The sequence below is a fragment of the Sarcophilus harrisii genome, chromosome 6, assembly GCF_902635505.1.
Source record: "Sarcophilus harrisii chromosome 6, mSarHar1.11, whole genome shotgun sequence".
Classification (NCBI taxonomy): Eukaryota; Metazoa; Chordata; class Mammalia; order Dasyuromorphia; family Dasyuridae; genus Sarcophilus; species Sarcophilus harrisii.
Genome location: NC_045431.1, coordinates 231,016,002 through 231,036,029, shown reverse-complemented (window position 1 = coordinate 231,036,029; position 20,028 = coordinate 231,016,002). Strand labels below are relative to the sequence as shown.

The 20,028-nt window shown below is 39.7% G+C and overlaps 1 protein-coding gene across 6 annotated transcripts in view; it reads right to left on the bottom strand.

Moving 5' to 3' along the window:
* PRDM11 (PR/SET domain 11) overlaps positions 1-20,028 on the bottom strand; it is an 89,790-nt gene that overhangs the window by 52,467 nt on the left and 17,295 nt on the right. The window lies entirely within an intron of this gene.

Here is a 20,028-nt window from a genome sequence, read left to right as displayed (position 1 = left end):
CAATGTACTAGGTTGCCTCTCTTCTGACATCATCATTCTCAGTAAGCCCCATGTCAATGGAGGACACGTCAAAGTTACACAGACTCTAAGAGATTTGTCTTCCCACAAAGGGCAGTATGATATTATGGAAAGAACATTGAACTTGAACTGAGTTCAAATCTTAATTTGGTTATCTGGATGGTGGTAAGGAAGCTGCTAAAATTTTCTGAGCCTCAGTTTCCTCAACTGTAAAATGAGAGAGTTGGATTAGAATCCCTTATGTTTTCTTTTCCCTTTTTAGGCTTGTCTTTGGACTTGATATTGGAGAACAATTTTTTTTCAATTCTGTTCTCCTTATGAAAGCTTGAAACTCTTCCATTTCATTGAATGACCTTTTTCTCCCCTCAAATTATTATGCTTAATTTTGCTGGGTAGGTGATTCTAGGTTGTAGTGGTAGTTCCTTTGCTTTCTAGAATATCATGGTCCATGAAGTCTGATCATTTAATGTTGCATTTGCTAAGTCCTGTGTAGCTCTGATTGTGGCTCCCTGATATTTGAATTGTTTCTTTCTGACTGCTTGAGTATTTATTCCTTGACTTGATAGTTTTTAAATTTGATTTTAATGTTCCTTGGAGTTTTTATTGTGAACTCTTTCCTGAGGTGATTGGTGGATTCTTTCAAGGCTATTTTCCCTCTGGTTCCAGGATATCAGGGCAGTTTTCCTTGATAATTTCTTGAAAGATGCCGTCCAAGTCCTTTTGATTATAGCTTTTAAACAATCTAGTGATTCTGACACTGTCTCTCCTGGATCTATTTTTCCATGTCAATTTTTTTAATGAGATATTTTAAATTCTCTTCTATTTTTTCATTCTTTTGAATTTGTTTGAATTTTCTTGATGTCTCATAGAGTCATTTGCTTCCACTTGCCCAATTCTAACTTTTAGTGAGCTTTTGGTACTCCTTTTTCCACCTGGCCAATTCTTTTTCAGTAGTTGTCCTATTTTTTTCCAAGCTGTTGACTTTTTTTTCATAATTCTCTTGCATCACTCGCATTTCTTTTCCCAATTTTTTTTCTACCTTTGAGATGATTTTAAGATCTCTTTTGAGCTTTTCCAGGAGTTCTTTCTGGGTTTGAGACCACTTCCTATTTTTCTTTGGGTTTTGCTCATGGGTGTTTGTAGTGATCTTCTGAGTTTGTGTCTTGATCTTCCTTTCACTATAATAACTTTCTATGGCCAGATTGTTTTGGGTTTTACTCATATTTTTTGGCTTTTTCTCTTTCTTTTAAATTTGAACACTGCTTCTAGGGTGGAAATAACACTCTCAGGCTTCTTGTGCCCAGTACTGGCACTGATGTTTCCCTGAAGCCCAAAGGGGACCCTTGTGTCTGGTGCTGCTCTGATGGGATGTTGTGGGACTGTGATTGGCACTGCTGACAGCTGTAGAGATCTGGCAACGTACCTGGTGCTGAGCCAAGGTCCTAGTGCTGCCGTCTGGTATGGGCTGAGGTCTGTAGGGTGTACGAAGGGCTACACCGAGGCATATAGCAGCCTGGCTACTTGAGACTGCCTGCTTGCCCTTGACTATCCTGAAGCACATGGCAGGGGCCCAGCCCTGGCAGCTGCCTATTTGCTTAGGCACTTGTAGGGCTGGCATCTACTTGTTTGCTTGAAGCTATGCTGAAGCACAAGGAAGTCTGGCTGCTGGAGGCTGCCTGTTTGCCTTGAGCTGTGCCAAAGCACGGGGAGGTTCTTGGATCTGGAGTCTGCCCATTCCCCTGGCTCTCCTGGGGCATGCAAGAAGTTTTGGTGTGGGCATTTGCCTGTGCCACCACACTGGGGCTCAGGATCTCCTGATGTTTGCTGAGGTGGGGCTTGTTGCTGGCTTACTGGGATGTTTCCTATCCTGTACTGGGCTCCCCTTCTGCCTAAGTAAAACACATCTTTTTTTGGTCAATATTCTAAGTTTTCAGGGCTAAAAGACTACTTCCCCATATTTTTGCTGGTACTGCGGTTCCAAGTCTTGTTTCAGGGTGCTATTTTATGTTTTTTTGAAGTGAATTACTGTTTACTCTGTCATTTTGACTCCTGGAAATCCAAGAGATTTGAATTAAATCAAGGCTTCTTAACCTTTTTTGTATGTCATGTAGTCTGGAAATTTTTATGGACTCCTTTTCAGCATGTTTTTAAATGCATAGGGGTACAAAGTAAACCCATTATACTGAAATACATTATCTAAAGATTTTTAAAAACAAGTTCTCGGGTCACAAATAAATCTGACATTTGTTTCAGCTCCAGATTTAGTTTCCTATATAATCTCCAAAGGCAGGAGATCTTGGACTCCCGGGGGATGGAGGGGAACACTTGGGTTATTAAGTGCCAGGCTCTGGTTAAGGCAGGGAGGTGTATCAGGCAGTGAGAATGGGTAAGGTGGGGAGAAAGACTTTCTTGATAAAGGCTTACTAGCCAGAACGTGGTCTGGAGGACACAAAGAGGTCACTTTGTCTCTGATAAAAGCTTATTAGCTTTTGGCACTAGCTCTGAAGTTTTGGAGTCATGGGACAATAAGATTGCAAGGGACTTCAGAGGCCATTGAATCCTTTCACAAATCGGGAAACTGAGGCATAGAGTGATGAGGAATATGAAGCTACTATATACCTAAGGAAAGATATAAATTTAGGTCTTTCTAACTCCAAGTTCAGACGTTACCCACTGAGCCATCTAGCCTCCGAGTCACTCATCCTTAACCACCTGGCAGTTCCATCATCCATCTCTCTATGAAACTCATCACCTGCCTGTTTCTGTTCCCCCATGCTTGGCAAGCAACTTCTCCACAGTCTCCACTGCTGCCCAGAACACCGACTCCAATCATTCGAGGCAATGCTTTGAGAGCTGAGGAAAGTGAGACTTCCTTTGCCCATGGAGCCACAGGGGCATTGGGACCTTGAAGGAACCTACTGCCTGCTCCTTTTGGAAATCATATAGACCAGTAGAAAGGGCACTGGTTCTGAAGCCAGAGAGAATGGGTTTGAATCTAGGCTCTGATACCTGTTCCCTGTGTCTTTGGGCAAATCCCTATACTGCTGAACAGCAGCTCCCTCCTCTGTAAAGGAGGAGATTTCAATGAGATGATCTCTAAGGTCCCTGGTAGCTGGAGAAGAGTCTAGTACATAGGTGAAATGAAAATATAATGTATTACTCTCATCTTTATATTATTATTAATACAATATATAATTTGATATATTAATAATAAATTATTGTTATTATTATTAACTATTCATTATTGTTATTCACATTTCTAGTGACTCAAGGTTTACAAAGCACTTTCCTCATACCACCACTGTAGTGGGAGGTTATATAAATATTACTATAGCAAGGTGGCTCAGTGGGTAGAGCTCCAGGATTGGAATCAGGAAGACCCCACCCGGTTCATTTGTGGTCTTTGGCAAGTCACTTAACTGCTGTCTGCCTCAATTTCTTTATCTGTAAAATGGGAATATTAATAACACTTCAAGTGAGATGTTTGTTCTCGAGAGTTTGTTGGTAAACTTGTAGTTTGCTCCTCCATGGTCATTAAGACAAAAACAACTAGAAAGGAAGATGTCTTCCCCCATCCCCTACCCAGACACCTCCTCTGTCTGCTTGGTTGCATGACCAGCCCCAGTCTTACCTATCACCAACTCCTCATGGCAAACTTTCACTAAGATTTATTATTATATAATATTATTATAAATTATAATATAATTACTATTATGATTATTAATATATTATACCATTATAGTCATTATATATTTGTGAAATGCTTAGCACAATGTCTGGCACATAGTAGGTAGGTAACAAATGCTTGTTCCTATCCTCATTTCACAGACCAACTTTATAAAACAGAGTTAAAAGGGACCTGGGAGATGGATCTCATGTCTAAAGTGGTGAGGGATTTAGTCCAATTCCTTTATTTGAGAGATGAGAAAGCTGAGGCTTTGAGAGATTAAGTGACTTCTTTCTGTCCCAAGGTTAGTGAAATGTCATAGAAGGAGCTTCCCAATTCCAAGCCCAGCACAGAAATATTGCCTCTGCAACATCACCCTGCATTTTACAGATGAAGAAACTGAGGCAGACTGAGATTTTTTTTTAAGTGACTTACCCAGGAACACACAATTAAGATCACAGGATTTTGAATGGAAGAAACTGGAAAAGCATCTAGTCCACCTTCCTTTTGTGGATGAGGAAAGTGAGGCACACATATTTAAGTGGCTTGCCCAGAGTCTTATGTCAGGGTCAGAATTGGAATCCAGGAGTCTGGTATTTTTACCATCAAGCAATTGTCAGAGCCAAAAATGAATCTGGGGTTCCAGATACAAAGCCTGTGCTTTTTCCCAAGAACAGAGTTCAATGGACTTGACATCCCCCAAGTGACTGGCCCAGAGTAATAGCCTAGATTACATCAATCTTCCAGGCATGAAGTCCACAACCTCCAAATCAACTCTACACTTTCACTTATTCCAAGGATCCCATCAGTGGCCAAATCTTGTCATTTTAGCCTTTATAATGCATTTCACATCCATTCCTTTCTTTCCACTCATATGGGCACCAATGAATGGTGTAGTGTAATGGGGGTAATGGTAGAATGAGGAGAGAGGGAGTCTAGGGAGAGGACAATAAGAAAGAAGGGGAAATAAGAGAAAGAATAAAAGGAAATGAGGGAAGGAAGAGAAAAGACAGAGAGGGGAGAGAGGGAGGGAGGGCAGGAAGGGAGGGAAGGAGGAGGGAAGAAGAGAGAGAGAAGAAAGGAAGAAAGAAAGAAGAGAGAAACAGAGAAAGAAATGAAGAAAGAGAAGAAGGAAGGAAAGAAACAATCTCTGCCTACAAGAAGCTTACATTCAAGGGCCCAGGCAAGGGCCTCCTGGAAACTACTTGTACACCAACTCTAAGAAGACTGGGGCTCGTCCTGTAACCAAGCTGGGACCAGAAGACTGGTCCTTTAGCTACGAGAAGTAGACAGAGGAGGCGTCTGGATAGGGAAGGGAAGGAGGCATCTCCCTTTCTAGTTGTTTTTGGCTGACAGACCACTGAGGAGCAAAGTCCTTGAACCACAGGTAGGAAAGTCCTTCAAAAATGGCAGTCATAGGGTGCAGTGAATAGAACACTGGGCCTGGAGTAGTTAGATGTGAGTTCCAACCCAGTCTCAGACACTAGCTGTGTGACTTTGGGCATGTCAATTAACCTCTGTCTGCCTCAGTTTTTTCAATTGTAAAATGGGGATAATAACAACACCTACTTCCCAGAGTTGTCATGAGAATCAAATAAAATAACATTTGTAAAATATTTTGCACTTAATAAATGTTTGCTCCTTTCCTCCTTTCTCACTGAAGCAAAAAAAAAAAAATCACAAGATGTGATTGTGATTGTTAAAAATCACAAGATTTGATTATAGTTTTGTCTCAGCCACTAAGGGGGTCAGTTTCTTTATATGTCAAAGAATGGCTTTGAATTAGAGCTAATCCAATCTAACCCAACCATTTCCTAACCCCTACTATAAAGCAAGTGTGCTGGGCAGTTAGGATATTGAATACTTTTCTGAGCCTTAATTTTCTAAACTCTAAAATTAGGGAGCTGGTTCAGATGTCTCCTCTTACAGCTCTAAGGCTATAAGCCAATAAATTTACTTCAAATTCTGGCAAAGGTTATTTGCTAGCTATAGGTCCCTGCACACTCTGAACCTAATCTTGTTCATCTGTAAAATGGGATAATAAAACTTGTTCTGCTGTCCTTTCATGGTGGGTATGGGAGAAGTGCTATAGAAACCCACAGAAATAGAAACTTTCATACCATTTATTTCTCTGTCCTCGAGGAACTTACACACTACTATGACAATATCACATATAAAATGAGGACCATATGCTTAGATCATGAACTTAATTTTGGAAGAGACCTTGGAGAACATGGAGCTCAGGTGGAGATTAAGAAGGTTCAATCCCCAGGATAATACACTATGACCAAGTAGGATTTATATCAGGAATGCAGGGTTGGTTCAATATTAGGAAAACTATTACCATAATTGACTTCATCAATAATTAACAAAAATCATATGATTATCTCAATAGGTGTAGAAAAAGTATTTGACAAAATCTGACACCCATTCCTATTACAAAATTAGAGAGTAGGGGAATAAATTACATTTTCCTTAAAATGATCAGTAATATCTATTTAAAATGATCAGCAAGCATCATATGTAATGGGGATAAACTAGAACCATTTCCAATAAGATCAGGGGTGAAACAAGTTTTCCCACTATCATCATTCCTATTCAATATTGTATTAGAAATTCTTGCTTTGGCAATAAAAGTAAAAGAGGTTAAAGGAATTAGAGTAGGTAATAAGAAAACCAAATTATCACTCTTTGCATATAATATGATTTTATACTTAGAAAACCTAAAGAATCAACAAAAAAACCCACTAGAAACAATTCACAACTTTAGCAAAGTTGCAGAATACAAAATAAATCCACATAAATCATCAGCATTTTATCAGCATCATCACTGACAAAATCCAACAGCAAGAGTAATTCCATTTAAAATAACTGTTGATAATATAAAATATTCGGGAGTCTACTTGCCAAAGCAGTCACAAAATACATGAACACAATTACAAAATACTTTCCACACAAACTCAGATCTAATCAACTGGAAAATTATCAAGTGCTCATAAGTAGACTGAGGTAATATAATAAAAATGGCAATACTGCCTAAATTAATCTGCTTATTCAATGCCATACCAATCAAACTCCCAAGAAATTACTTTACAGAGCTAGAAAAAATAATAACAAAGTTCATCTGGAAGAACAAAAGGTCAATAATTTCAAGAGAAATAGTGAAAAAGTACAAATGAAGGTGGCTTAGTTGTACCAGACCTAAAACTATATTATAAAGCAGCAGTCATCAAAACCATTTGGTATTGGCTAACAAATAGAGTAGTCGATCAGTGGAATAGGTTAGGTTCAAAGGACAAAATAGTCAATAATTATAGTAATCTAGTGTTTAATAAACCCAAAGACCCCAGTTTTTGGGATAAGAACTCACTACTTGACAAAAACTGCTGGGAAAACAGCAAATTAGTATGGAAATTGACCCACACCTAACATCCTATACCAAGATAAGGTCAAAATGGGCTCATGATGTAGACATAAAGAATGATAGTATAGGCAAATTAGAAAAACAAAGGATAAACTCTCTCTCACATCTGTGAAGGAAGAAATTTGTGGCTCAAGAAGAACTGTAGTACATTATTGAATACAAAATGGATAATTCTGATTATATTAAGTTTAAAAGTTTTGCACAAACAAAACGAATACAGAAAAGATTAGAAGGGAAGCAATAAACTGGGAAAAATTTTATATTCAAGGGTTCTGATAAAGGCCTCATTTCCAAAGTATATAGAGAATTGACTCAAATTTATAAGAATTCAAGCTGTTCTCTAATTGATATATAGTCAAAGGATATGAACAGACAGTTTTCAGATGAAGAAATTAAAACCAGGGGCAGCTAGGTGGTAGGTACAGTGGATAGAGTACCAGCTCTGAAGTTAGGAGGACCTGAGTTCAAATCTGACCTCAGACACTTAACATTCCTAGCTAGTCCTTGCCCAGGACCCTGGGCAAGTCATTTAACCCCAGCTACCTCAGAAAACAAACAAACAAACAAACAAAACAAAAAAAATTAAAATAAAAAAAGAAATTAAAACCATTTCTAGTCATATGAAAAGATGTTCTAAATCACTATTGATCAGAGAAATGCAAATTAAGACAACTCTGAGGTATCACTACACACTTGATTGACTAAGATGACAGGAAAAGACAATGATGAATGTTGGAGAGGATGTGGGAAAACTGGAACACTAATAGATTATTCGTGGAGTGATGAACTGATTCAACCATTCTGGAGAGCAATTTGGAACTATGACCCCCCAAACACAGTTTGATAGTACTGTGTATGCCTTTTGACTTAGCAGTGTTTCTACTGGGTTTATATCCTAAAGAGATCATAAAGAAGGGAAAGGGACCCACAAAAATGTTTGTGGCAGTCTTCTTTGTAGTGGCAAGAAACTGGAAACTGAGTGGATGCCCATCAATTGGAGAATGGTTGAATAAGTTATGGTTTATGAATGTTATGGAATATTATCGTTCTATAAAAAAACAATCAGCAGGATGATATCCAGAAAGGCCTGGAGAGACTTACATGTACTGATACTAAATGAAATGAGTAGAACCAGAAGATCATTATGCATGACAATAGGAAGATTATACAATGATCAATTTTGATGGACTTAGCCCTTCTCAACAATGATATGATTCAGGCTAGTTCCATTGGTTTTGTGATGAAGAGAGCCATTTGCACCCAGAGAGAGGACTGTGGGAACTGAGTGTGGATCATAATATAATATTTTCACTCTTTTTGTTATTGTTTGCTAGCATTTTTTTCCATTTTCCTCCCTTTTTGATCTGAATTTTCTTGTGCAGCATGATAATTGTGGAAATATGTACAGAAGAATTGCACATGTTTAACATATATCAGATTACTTGCTATCTAGGGGAGGCGGTGGAGGAAGGGAAGGAAAAAAATTGGAATACAAGGTTTTGCAAGGGTGAATGTTGAAGATTATCTATGCATATATTTTGAAAATAAAAAGCTTTCATTAAAAAAATAAACACAAAAACATAAAATAAAAATTAAAAGAGTAGGTTTCTCCAAGACCAACTAGCTCATTCTTTCCAATTTTCAGATGAAGGAGTTGAGGACTTGAGGTTATTGACCAAAAGCATGTTAAACAGTTTAAGTGGCAATGATAGGATTCGAATTCTGGACCTCTGCTTTTCACTCCTACAACTGCTCTGCTATATTCTACTACCTTAACTATGATTGGAGGAGACAGGAGAGAATGCTAACAATGAGTGAGATGTGAAGAGATTCTCACAGGAGGTCACATTTGTTTTAATAAAAATAAAAAATCAATAATAATAATAGAACTTATATAGCATTTAAGGTTTGCAAGCACTTTATAAATATTATTTCATTTTATTCTGACAAAAACTATGGGAGGGAGATGTTATTATTATCATCTCCATTTCACATATAAGAAAACTGAGGCAGATAGAGGTTAAATGGTTTGCTCAAAGCCACACAGTTAATAAGTGTCTGAGGTCATATTTGAACTCAAGTCATCCTGACTCTATGCCCAGTGGTCCATTCAGTGAGTCATCCACCTGCTAGGGATTGTAAAAGATAGAAGTGAAGAAGAAGGACATCCCAGGCAGGGGGCATGTACTCCCTGTGGTGCTACAGAAGTGTATTCTAAGGTCTCTTCAGGTTCCAAATCTCTGAGCTATACTTAATCTATATTTTAAGGTCTCTTTCCAGCTCTAAAATTAAAGGCTTGCATTAAAAAACCAGACAATGGTTCCAGGTTCCTGCATCGGAGGGCAGTTTGGGAAGTACAGAAAATAGTAAGGTATGAAGAGTAGTGTCAGATGCTACTACCCATCACTTTTGCTTTAATACATACACACTTCTTCCTGCTCCTCTTTTGTGTGCTTATGGCTAAAAGGGAAACTCCACATCCTCTCCAAGAAATAGTCTCAGGATTTGCTAAGCCAAGATAGCCAGAGCATGGGGTATTTGGGGGCATCATTTCAGAGGGATCTGCTACTAGGTTAGAAAGGTAATGGTGAGTTCTGGGCAGATATAACTGATCTTCAAATGGGCTCATGTTGAGCCAGAGGAGAGAGGGGGTAGGGGGAGAGGAGAAAGAGAGAGAGAGAGAGAGAGAGAGAGAGAGAGAGAGAAAGAGAAAGAGAGAGAGAGAGAAAGGAGAGAATGAGAATGAAAGAGAAAGACAGCATGAGGAAAAAAAATGAAAGAAAAAGGAAAGATGAAGAAAAGAGAATGAGGGAGAATGAAAAATATGAGAGAGACAAAGAGAGACAGAGAAAGAGAGAGAATGAAAGAGAAAAATAAGAAAGAATGAGAGAAAAATGAGAGAATGAGGGGGAGAATGAAAGAGAAAGAATAGGAGAATGAAAGAAAAAATGAGAGAGAATGAAAGAGAAAGACAGCATGAGGAAAAGAAAATAAGAATGAAAGAAAAAGAAAAAGGAAAGATGAGGAAAAGAGAATGAGGGAGAGTGAAAAAAATATGAGAGAGAGAGAGAGAGAGAGAGAGAGAGAGAGAGAGAGAGAGAGAAAGAGAGAGAGAGAAGGAGGGAGGGAGAGAACACAAGTGCAGCAAGAAGCTTAGACTGGCATGCATGGCCCTTCCAGCTGGCAGGGGCTGCTTCCACTTCTCACACACCCGCCCCCGGATGGGAAATGATTCATGAAAACGAAGAGGGTAAAATTAGCCAGAAGGCAGCAAAATAATTTATGCGTCCCAACAGTCCCAGGCTGGCCAGCCCACGCTCCCAGCTCCACCTGGCATCCCCTATTCCCATAAGGGATCTGCCCAGACGGTGTCTTCTGTCTCTGGACTCAGCCTCTTCAGGAAGATGGGATTGGGGGGAGGAAGGCTCTCTTGAAAATAGGTCTGAGAATAAGGATTAAAGCTTTGGGCATTGGTTCAGTAGAAAGAACCACTAGTTTTGGAATCAGGAGACCAAGACTCAGGGAATCGTAGGTCTTTGAAGCACTCCCATTGGATGCTACCACCATCTCTCCACTGCCTTTCATAGTCAAATTCCTGGGATTGGGGGAGGGGGGGGTAGGAAAGCTGGCTACTCCTGCTCTCTCTCCTCTTACTAACTTGCAGACCTTTCACAATCTGATTTCCAAATTCATCATTCAACTGAAGCTACTCTTCTCCAAAGTTATCAATGATCTCTGAAGGTCTTTTCTCAGTTCTTGTCCTTCTTAATCTCTTGTGGTAGCATTTGATGCCATGGGACACAATTCTCTTTTGAATGCTCTCTCTTTATGAGACCCTTGACTCTTTCCAGGGTCTTCTCTTATCTGTCTGACTATACACCACTCTATTCTGTGGAGTCTTCATCCAGGTCAAGCCCATTGGCTGTGGATGTCCCCTCGAAGCTCTGTCCCAAGTCCCCTTTTCTTCTATTTCACTCTTTCACTTGGTGATCTCATCAGCTTTCATGAGTTCAATGATCCTCTTCAGGCTAATGATTCCCACTATTGGGCATTTCCAAACTCATCAAGTTCCAAAAAGAACTTGTTCTATTTCTCTTCAAAGCTTCATCTCTTCCTAACTTTCTTGTTTGGGAGGCACCACCAGCTTTCCCTTCTGCCTCTCTTCAACCTCAGTGATTCTTCCCTGCTCACTCTCCCTCCACCTCATCTCTAATCGTTATACTTTCACATGGAGCAGTTCTAAATCAAAAGTTCTTTCTATAGTACATACCCAATTTTTCAGATGGGTGGAAGGCAGTGCCCAAGACCCTGGGATAACCAATCAATAGCCTGATCTGCCTCGTACAGATTCCTGTCTCCCTCCATTTCTTTCCTGCTAATATTCTCACTATCCAGATTTTTATATTTCCACCCCAGCTGCCTTCTTACCCTAGAGATGCTTTTACCCCACCTAGGTCCTTCCTCCAATTCATGAATTCCTGTCCAGTAGGCATTTTTGCCCCCATGGAATATAAGCTTCTTGAAGGAAGAGACTATTTTTTTTTTTTGCTTGTATTGTTCTCATACTGGAACATAAGCACTTGATAAATACTTATTTACTCTATATCTATCAATCCTTTGTATCCTTCCTTTCTTCCTCTCTATTCTTTTTCTTTCTTCATTCCATCCTTTCTCTCTTCCTCTTTCTTTCTCCTCTTCCTCTTTCTTTTTTCTTTCTGTTCTCTTTTTCTCTTTCTTTCTTTGTCTCTCTTCTTTTTCTTTTGTTATTTCTCTGTCTTTTCTTTTTCTCTCTCTTCTTTCTTTCTTTTTCTTTTCTTTTCCTTCCTTCCCTCCCTCCCCTTTCTTCCTTCCTTCTTTTTTTTCATTCTTTTCTTCATTCCTTTTTCCCAACCTTCCTTTCTTCTTCCTTCCTTCTTTCCTTCCTTCCTTTTTTCCTCTTTTTTTTCTCTCTCTCCCTGTCTCTGTTTTTCTCTCCATTTATCTATTTGTCTAAATCCTGGGTTCATACAGGTTTGCAGTGTGGAACTGAGTTAAAATTTTTTTTAAATTTATTTAGAAAATCTGGACTCAAATTTCACCTTTGAGATTTACTTCAGTGTGGGACTTGACAGGCCAGGTACTACTAGCAAGCTACTTATCTTTTCCTAGTCTCAGCCTCCTACTCTGTCAAATAAGGGGGTTTGTGTCATGGATCCTTTTGTTGTTTGCTGAAGCCTATGGCCTCCTCTGAACAATGTGCTTAAATACATAAAATAAATAGGATTACAAAGAAAACCAATCATATTGAGAATCAAAATATTACACATACATATACCTACACATATACACATACACAAATGTTCACAGACCTCAGATCAAGAAGCCTGATCTCTTAGCATCTTTCTAGTTCTAATACCCATGAGTCTGTCACAAAGAAGGGGAAGAGCCTTGAACGCTGGCCACTACAAGCTTTTAGAGTATGGTTAAGAGGCAGGTCCCCATCTAGGGCAAGCCAAGGTTAGCAGAGGTGGACAGAGTGGCCTTCTCAGGCCAGCCAAGAATCCAGGCCTGGCCCATTTCTTCCTCAGTGCTCCTCCCATGTGGACAGAGATAAAATCAGCTGGTACAACAGGCCCCATTCAAAGCCAGTAAATCTGTCTGCCATCCAAGATTCAGGTTACTGTATTCCAGCGACCAGGGCCAAGTGAGGGGGTCAGTTTGACCTGCTTCCTTTCCATTCACTGGGCCTGGAATCTCCAGGGCTCAAACGTGCCAGGAAATTCAATCTCTACTATCTGCATGCCCTGGGAGGCAGCCCTTCATGGGAACATTCCCTTCCCAGAACCCCCTAACGGAGGAGAGGCATAATTCAGACCCTAGGCTCTTCCTAAGTGGGCTGGATTCTTTCCATTGGGTCATGGCTCTAAAGTTAGAATAGAGCGTGGAGGTCATTTTGTCCAACCCTCTCGTTTTACAGATGAGGAAATTAAGACCCAGTTAAGGAAAATGTGAAGCCTTGCAATTCAAGACTTGTCAATTTGACAAACATTCACTAAGCACTTAATATGTAAAAATAAAAAAACAGTTAATTTTTCTATAGTGCTTATTATGTGCCTGGCACTGTGCTAAGTGCTTTACAATAATTATCTCATGTGACCCTCATAACAAGCCTGACTCACTGAAGGGAGGAAGGGTTGAGGGAGGAATGTATTTAGTGATGGAGGGGATATAAAAACAAAAGATACATATACATTGTATTGTGTTACATTAATATGTTTTATATTACTTATTTTTTATTTATATAGTATTTCTTTAATATAATACAAATATGTAATAATATTATATAATATTGAAATCATTGCAATAATGTATATAATAATATTGCTATATAATAATAATATAATAATATATATTTGAGAAGCAAAGGATTAAAAGCCATTACATCCGGGCAGCCCATACACATTCAGTCATCTGTCAGTCATGTCCGACTCTTTCTGACCTCATTTAATGTTTTCTTGACAAAGACACTGGAGTAGTTTGCCATTTCCTTCTTTGGCTCATTTTACAGATGAGGAAACTGCCACAAACAGGGTTGGGTGACTTGCTCAGGGTGATAACACAACTGGTAAGTGGCTGAAGTTAGATTTGAACTCAGGAAAATGAGTCTTCTTGGCTACAGGCCCCGCTGTCTGTGCACTATAGTGCCCCTTAGCTGCCCTATCTAACCCATATATAATAAGCATGTTGACGGATTAAACTTTCTGGACCCCAGTTTCCCATCTGTTAAGATGAGGAAACCTTTAAAGCCCCTTTTAGCCCACAATTGGTGTCCCCCTCTGCAAATTGGGGATAATAATCTACAAAACCCATAAGGTTATTTTGAGGGGAGCACTTTGTAAACCTCCAAGTGCTATAGACATATGTGATTACAACAATGGGATGAGACTCTATGGGAAATAGTATCCATTGGCTTGCTAAAACAGTGTATTTTTTTTAAAATGAAAAACTTGGATTTTGTGAAACTTTAATGACAAGTCTGGCCTCAGAGTAGAGAGAAAAATGCACCATCTTCCTTTCTTGGCAGAGAGGGGAGACTATTGGTTTGGGATTCTGCATATGATGAGGGGAGCGTGCAATGTGAATGTTGGTCAGCTTTACTCAATGTTTTTTTCTCCTCTTTTTTATTTTTTGTTAGAAAGGATGGTTGCCTGGGAGCTAGGTGGGGAAGTGAGTAGTATATTGGAAAATGTACAAAAAATGCCAAAAATGTATCAATGAAGACCATTTTTTACAAAAAAAAAAAAAAAAAAAAAAAAAAAAAAAAAAAAAAAAAAAAAAAAGAAAAGAAAAAGAAAAAGAAAAAAAAAAGGAGTCCAGAAATCTAGCTATAAATCACTTTCCCCCCCAAAAAAAATTCATTCATAAATCACTTTCAATAACAATCCTAAAACCAGAGATTTTTCTATCACTGTAGTGTAAGGAAAGGAATTTAATTCAACTCAACAAGCATTTATTAAGCACCTACTTTACTTAAGTGGGAATATGACAAAAAACAGTTCCTGCCTACAGAGCTTGCAGCCTGCTGGAGTGGAGTGGGGAGAAGAGGGCATAGCATGTACACAGATAAGTAAATATCAAGAAATAGCACCAACGAGTACAAAAGAAAGAGCTACAATAAGAATACAAAGTCATGTCAAGAAGGAGAAGGCACTGGTGCTGCTCTGAAGGGAGGAGGAAGTTCCCAGAAGCCAAGGTTAGGAGATAAGTTCAGGACTCCTTTATTACTAGCAAGGATCAGCATAATCCTGTTGGTTAACAGAAGTAACAGGGTTTTGGGGGGAAAAATAAAGCATTCTACAGATATATAGGATGTGGCATGAGAAGGGAACTCAGAGGTCATCTGCTTCAAACCTGTTTCTGAACAGAAACCTCCAAGATCAAATCTTCAATGAGTCTGGAGGGAGCCTTCCAGAGACAGTCAATTCACTGTCTCCCTAGGGACCCATTTCCTGTTGAAGAGTTCTGGCAATGTCATATGGAGATGATACACCGGCAAGGTGTCCAGAGTGATGAATTTTACTGAGCTAGAAAGCTTAAATAACCACCTCACCATTCTTCACCAGGTCCCATTTGAGAAGCAAAGCAGAGTTGTTTTTTTTTTTTTTCTTTTTTTCAGATAAGTGACCTTGTTTCATTTCCTATAGGAAGTTGTATATCTGAGCTAAAAGGAACTTCACAATTTATATTTGCTTTGTTCCTCTACTAGACTAAAATCCATAGGATCTTCTTTTATCTCGGCTTTCAGTATTTCTCAGCACTAGTAATCTACATACATGTAGTTAATATTTGCTAAATGAAATGAGTTTGGTAGCCCATATGCAGTAGGTATTTAATATTTGTTTAACAAGTCAGGAAGAACTGAGTTCAAATCTGTCCTATATATAGTTGGCACATAATATTTGCCTAATGAAACAAGTTGGATAAATGAGTTTAGATGAGAGGATCAAATGAGAAAATGCTTGTAAAGCACTTAGCACAGTGCCTGGCGCATAGTTGGTGCTTAATAAATGCTTGTTCCCTTCCCTCTTAATGAACGATTGTTTTAAATGAATGAAATCAGTAGTTGACTTTCAGCCCTTTTGTCATGACATTCCAAGGGTAGAGTATATAGAGTAATAGCTAATAATTGCTTATTGATGGATTGATAGCAAAGAACTTTCTCTCTTCCTAACCATATTACAAACAAGTGAGCTGAAGAGATAGATGGCATGATCTCTAAGATTTCTTCAACCTCTCAATAGATAAATCTATAAAGATCAGAGAGTTTATGCTATTTGTTGAGAGCCACAAAGCTGGCAAGTGTCTGAGATAGAATCTGAACTCAGATCCTCCCAACTCCACATCCAGTTATGCCAGTATGCTGCCTCTCTGCAAAACATGTCTCATGTAACATTCCCATAATGTAGCTAGTATATGTATTATTGTGCCCATTTGACAGATGGAAAAAGTTTCAGAGAAGCTTAGTGACTTGCTCAGAATTACACAGCAAATAAGTAGCATTTTCTTAAAATATAATACTTTACTTAAAATACTCTAATTCTAAAGCTTCCTATCTAGATGAGATGATGGTTTGTCAAACTGCTATTTTTAGACCTCTCTGAGATATCCTCTTCAGCAGGGAAGGCATCTAAACCCTGAACTTCCCTGCCTATCATTCTACTAACCAAGGGGCCAACCAAGAGTTAGGATCCCTGGAGGGTCCTGGGGAGCAGCACTGGGGAGGACTCTACATGGGTAGAAACCGAAATCATCCCACCATTGGCAAGGCTCTAATTTCATCCTTCAGGTAGCTCCTGGTACCCTGGAAATCAGGTCCAGAGGCTCTGTCCTTACAAAGGAGGGTTCTATTGGTTCAGAAAGCAGCTTCCCAGCATAGCAGAAATTGTCTGCCTGGCCACAATCATAGATGTGCCCCGAACCCTCACATTCACAATCTCATCCAGCCATCCCACAATCACACTCTTGCTCACAAAAATGATTAAAAAGATAATTCTCATCTTGCTTTGGATTTTTCATGGGCCCAGATCTGACATTTCACCGGTCTAGAGAATTCCCAGTGATTCTTACCGATGTCTCTGGGCACCTGCACTGCAATTTATGGTATTAAATAATTTCCCTGGGAGAATCATAGCAAATCTGTATCACAGGCAGCACTTGAACTCATGCCTTCCTGGTTCCAAAGTCATCTTTCTACCCACTAAGAACCCTGTCTTTCATTTCAGATATCAGATATAAAAATCATAAAATGCTAAGTGTGGCAGGGACCACGGAGGGTATGATAGCTAAGTCTCTGCCCTTAACCACCATTTCCTGATGCGCCTCGGCCATGCTGTCTCATCTTTATTTGAATCAATGATCAGATTTCTCCATCTCCTTAAAAACTACCTTGACCTTGCCCCAGAACGTCTCCTACTTATTTTCCAGGTCCCCTTATGTGCTGTCTTCCAGAGTTAGAGAGAATGTAACCTTCTTGACAGTATAAGTTTGTATTTGTATCTTTGTATCCCAGGAACTTAGCTCAGTGCCTGACACACAGTAAAAACTTAATACATGATTCACCTAATATATTCTCTCTCTCTCTCTCTCTCTCTCTCTCTCTCTCTCTCTCTCTCTCTCTCCCTTCCCCCTGTCTCCCCCTTTCTCTGTTTCTCTCTCTTTCTCCCTCTTCATCCATCCATGTGTGTATGTATATATGTATGTATGTATCTATCCATCTATATATCTACATATCTATCTAATCATTACCACTCCTTATATATCTATCTTCATTATCATTTATCTATCCACCCATCAATCCATCCATCCACCTGTCTGTCTGTCTATCTATCTGTCTGGCCACCTATCATCTAGTCTAATTCTCACATTTTACTGCTGAAAATACTGACGAGGAAAAGTGATTTGTCCATGAAGACACAGCTAAAATGTAGTAAAGCCAAGTCTTAATCCTTTCTTCTGATTTCCTATATGCTGCTATTTCTTAGATTCAAAAAACTAAAATCACACAATCTAAAGTATAGGATACTGGAAATAAGAAGATGTGGGATATGGTCTCAGCCCCTCCACTGAGCATTTTGTGACCTTGGTCAAGCTAAATTAATCCTTCTGATTAATCCTTAATCCCTCAGTTTCCTTTTTTGTTAAATGCAGCCATTGGAGTAGATGATGCTGCAATTTCCTAACAGCATCCAAAGACCTAAAAGCTTTGACTTCAAGAGCATTCTAGCCTGAGAAGCCTCAGAAGGACCTTCAAGATGAACTAGCATCATCCTCTCATTTAATAGAAGTGAAGGTTCCTGGATGGTAGGTGAGAATCACCGGTGTTCTTGTTTTTTTCAAAGTTAGGATAGTTAGGTGGTACAATGGATAGTGTCAGGCCTGGAGTCAAGAAAACTCATCTTCCAAGTTCAAATCTAACCTCAAACACTTCCTAGCAGCATGACCCTGGGCAAGTCACTTCACCCTGTTTGCTTCAGTTTTCTCATCTGTAAAATGAGCTGGAGAAGGAAATGGCAAACCACCCCTTTATCTATGCCAAGAAAACCCCAAAAGGGGTCACAAAGAATCAGACATGACTGATAAAATGACTGAACATTAAAAAGCAAGGGTATGTCACTTGAAAAGATAAAAAATGCATTTTCTTTTTTTCTTTTTGGAAGTACAGGACTATGGGTATAGAAGAGTACATATGCTGACACTGATGTATTGGTTAGTCTCGCTGAATTGACCTTTCTTTTTCTTTTGTTCTTCCTTTTTCTCTTCTGTCTTTCCTTCTTTCCTCCCTTTTTCCTTTCTCTTTCTTTCTTTCTTTCTTTCTTTTTTTTTTTTGCTGAGGCAATTGGGGTTAAGTGACTTGCCCAGGGTCATACAGCCTAGAAGTGTTAAGTATTTGAGCCACATTTAAACTCAGGTCCTCCTGACTTCAGGGCTGGTATTCTATCCACTATACCAACTAGCTGCCCCTTTTTCTTTCTTTTCTTTTCTTTCTTTCTTTCTTTTTCTCTTTTTTTCTCTCTCTTTCTTTCTTCTTCTCTTTCTGTTACAAGGGATAGACTGCTACATAGGGCAGGGGAAGGAATATATGTAGAAATAAGGGTGATGTTAGAAAGGTATCAATTTTTTAAAATGTCACTATTTGGAGGTCATCTTTGGCCTGATTCATAAGAGTTTTACTAGATTTATCTCATGCTCCCCTTAAGCCCAACCTCGTCACCAGAGGATTTCTTTCCGAAAAGGACCTTAGAAATTGTCCGGTGATTCTCCCCTCATTTTACAACAACAGAATTTGTGCCCAGAGAAGTCAGTCTCGGACTCAGCTTCCCTACAGTGTGCTGTTATCCTCACACTAACATGCCCCTGATGCTTGGCCCCCTGGCAAGCCCCAGACTAACCCCTCAGGAGAAAACCAGAAGGGCCTGGACCTGGGAAGCTGAACAGCATCTCCTGAGGCAGCACAGTCTATAGAGGCAAGAAGGGGGAGTCTGGTCTCAAACAGCAGCTTTGACTGTTCTCATCACAGAACCCCAGGATTTGGAAGTCTAGAGAGACTCTAAACTGTCTCACAGGCTTATTATGAAGAAAGCATTCTGTAAATCTCAATTAAGTCAAAAAGGCAAGAAATGGAGGTGGAGGGAGAGGGAAGGAGGTACACTATCCCAAGCCAGCTAGGAGAAGCACTGTCTCCCAAGGTCCCAGAGCTCCGGGACAATCACCGTGTCCAGGAGATCTAGCCATCCCTGATCTGCTGACTACCACCCAGTCCTGGCAGGAGAGGTGAGAAGGGGAATAGGAAGGTGTGGTTTGTGAAATAACCAGCTTCTTTTGTCCATTCCCCAAGCAGAAGCTGAGGGAAAAGGGAGAGGTAGAGATCTAGGGACGAACACTGGCCTCCCTCGGCCCCAGTCATATGGATCACAGGGACACAGAGACAGAGCTGGAAGGGACCTCGTTAAGTCCCACTCTCTTAATTCATAGTTGAGCAAACTGAGGCTCAGAGAGGTGAAGGTGACTTCCTTGAAGTCACAGAACCAGGCAAGTGCCAGGACCCTTCTCGCTTGGGTTTGATGACTCTAAATCTCCTGGATAGAGGAGAACTTTGGCTGTCTGTGAGCAGCAAAATTCATCATCTTTCAGGAGGAAAGGAATAGCATGTACCCACCAAGCCTAGAGAACTCTGAGATTGAGCTTGACCCTTCCCTCCACACATACATCCCCCCCTTTTCCAAGGTCTTCCAAAGAAGCCGTGGAAAGAAGCTTAGAGATCTGATCTTTTAAAGAGGAGGAAATTGAGTTTCAGAGAGATCAAATGATTTGCCCAAAAGTTGCCCAGGTTAGGGGTGAGATTTGAACCAGGGCCCCTGATTCCAAAGATGCTTCTCTAGAG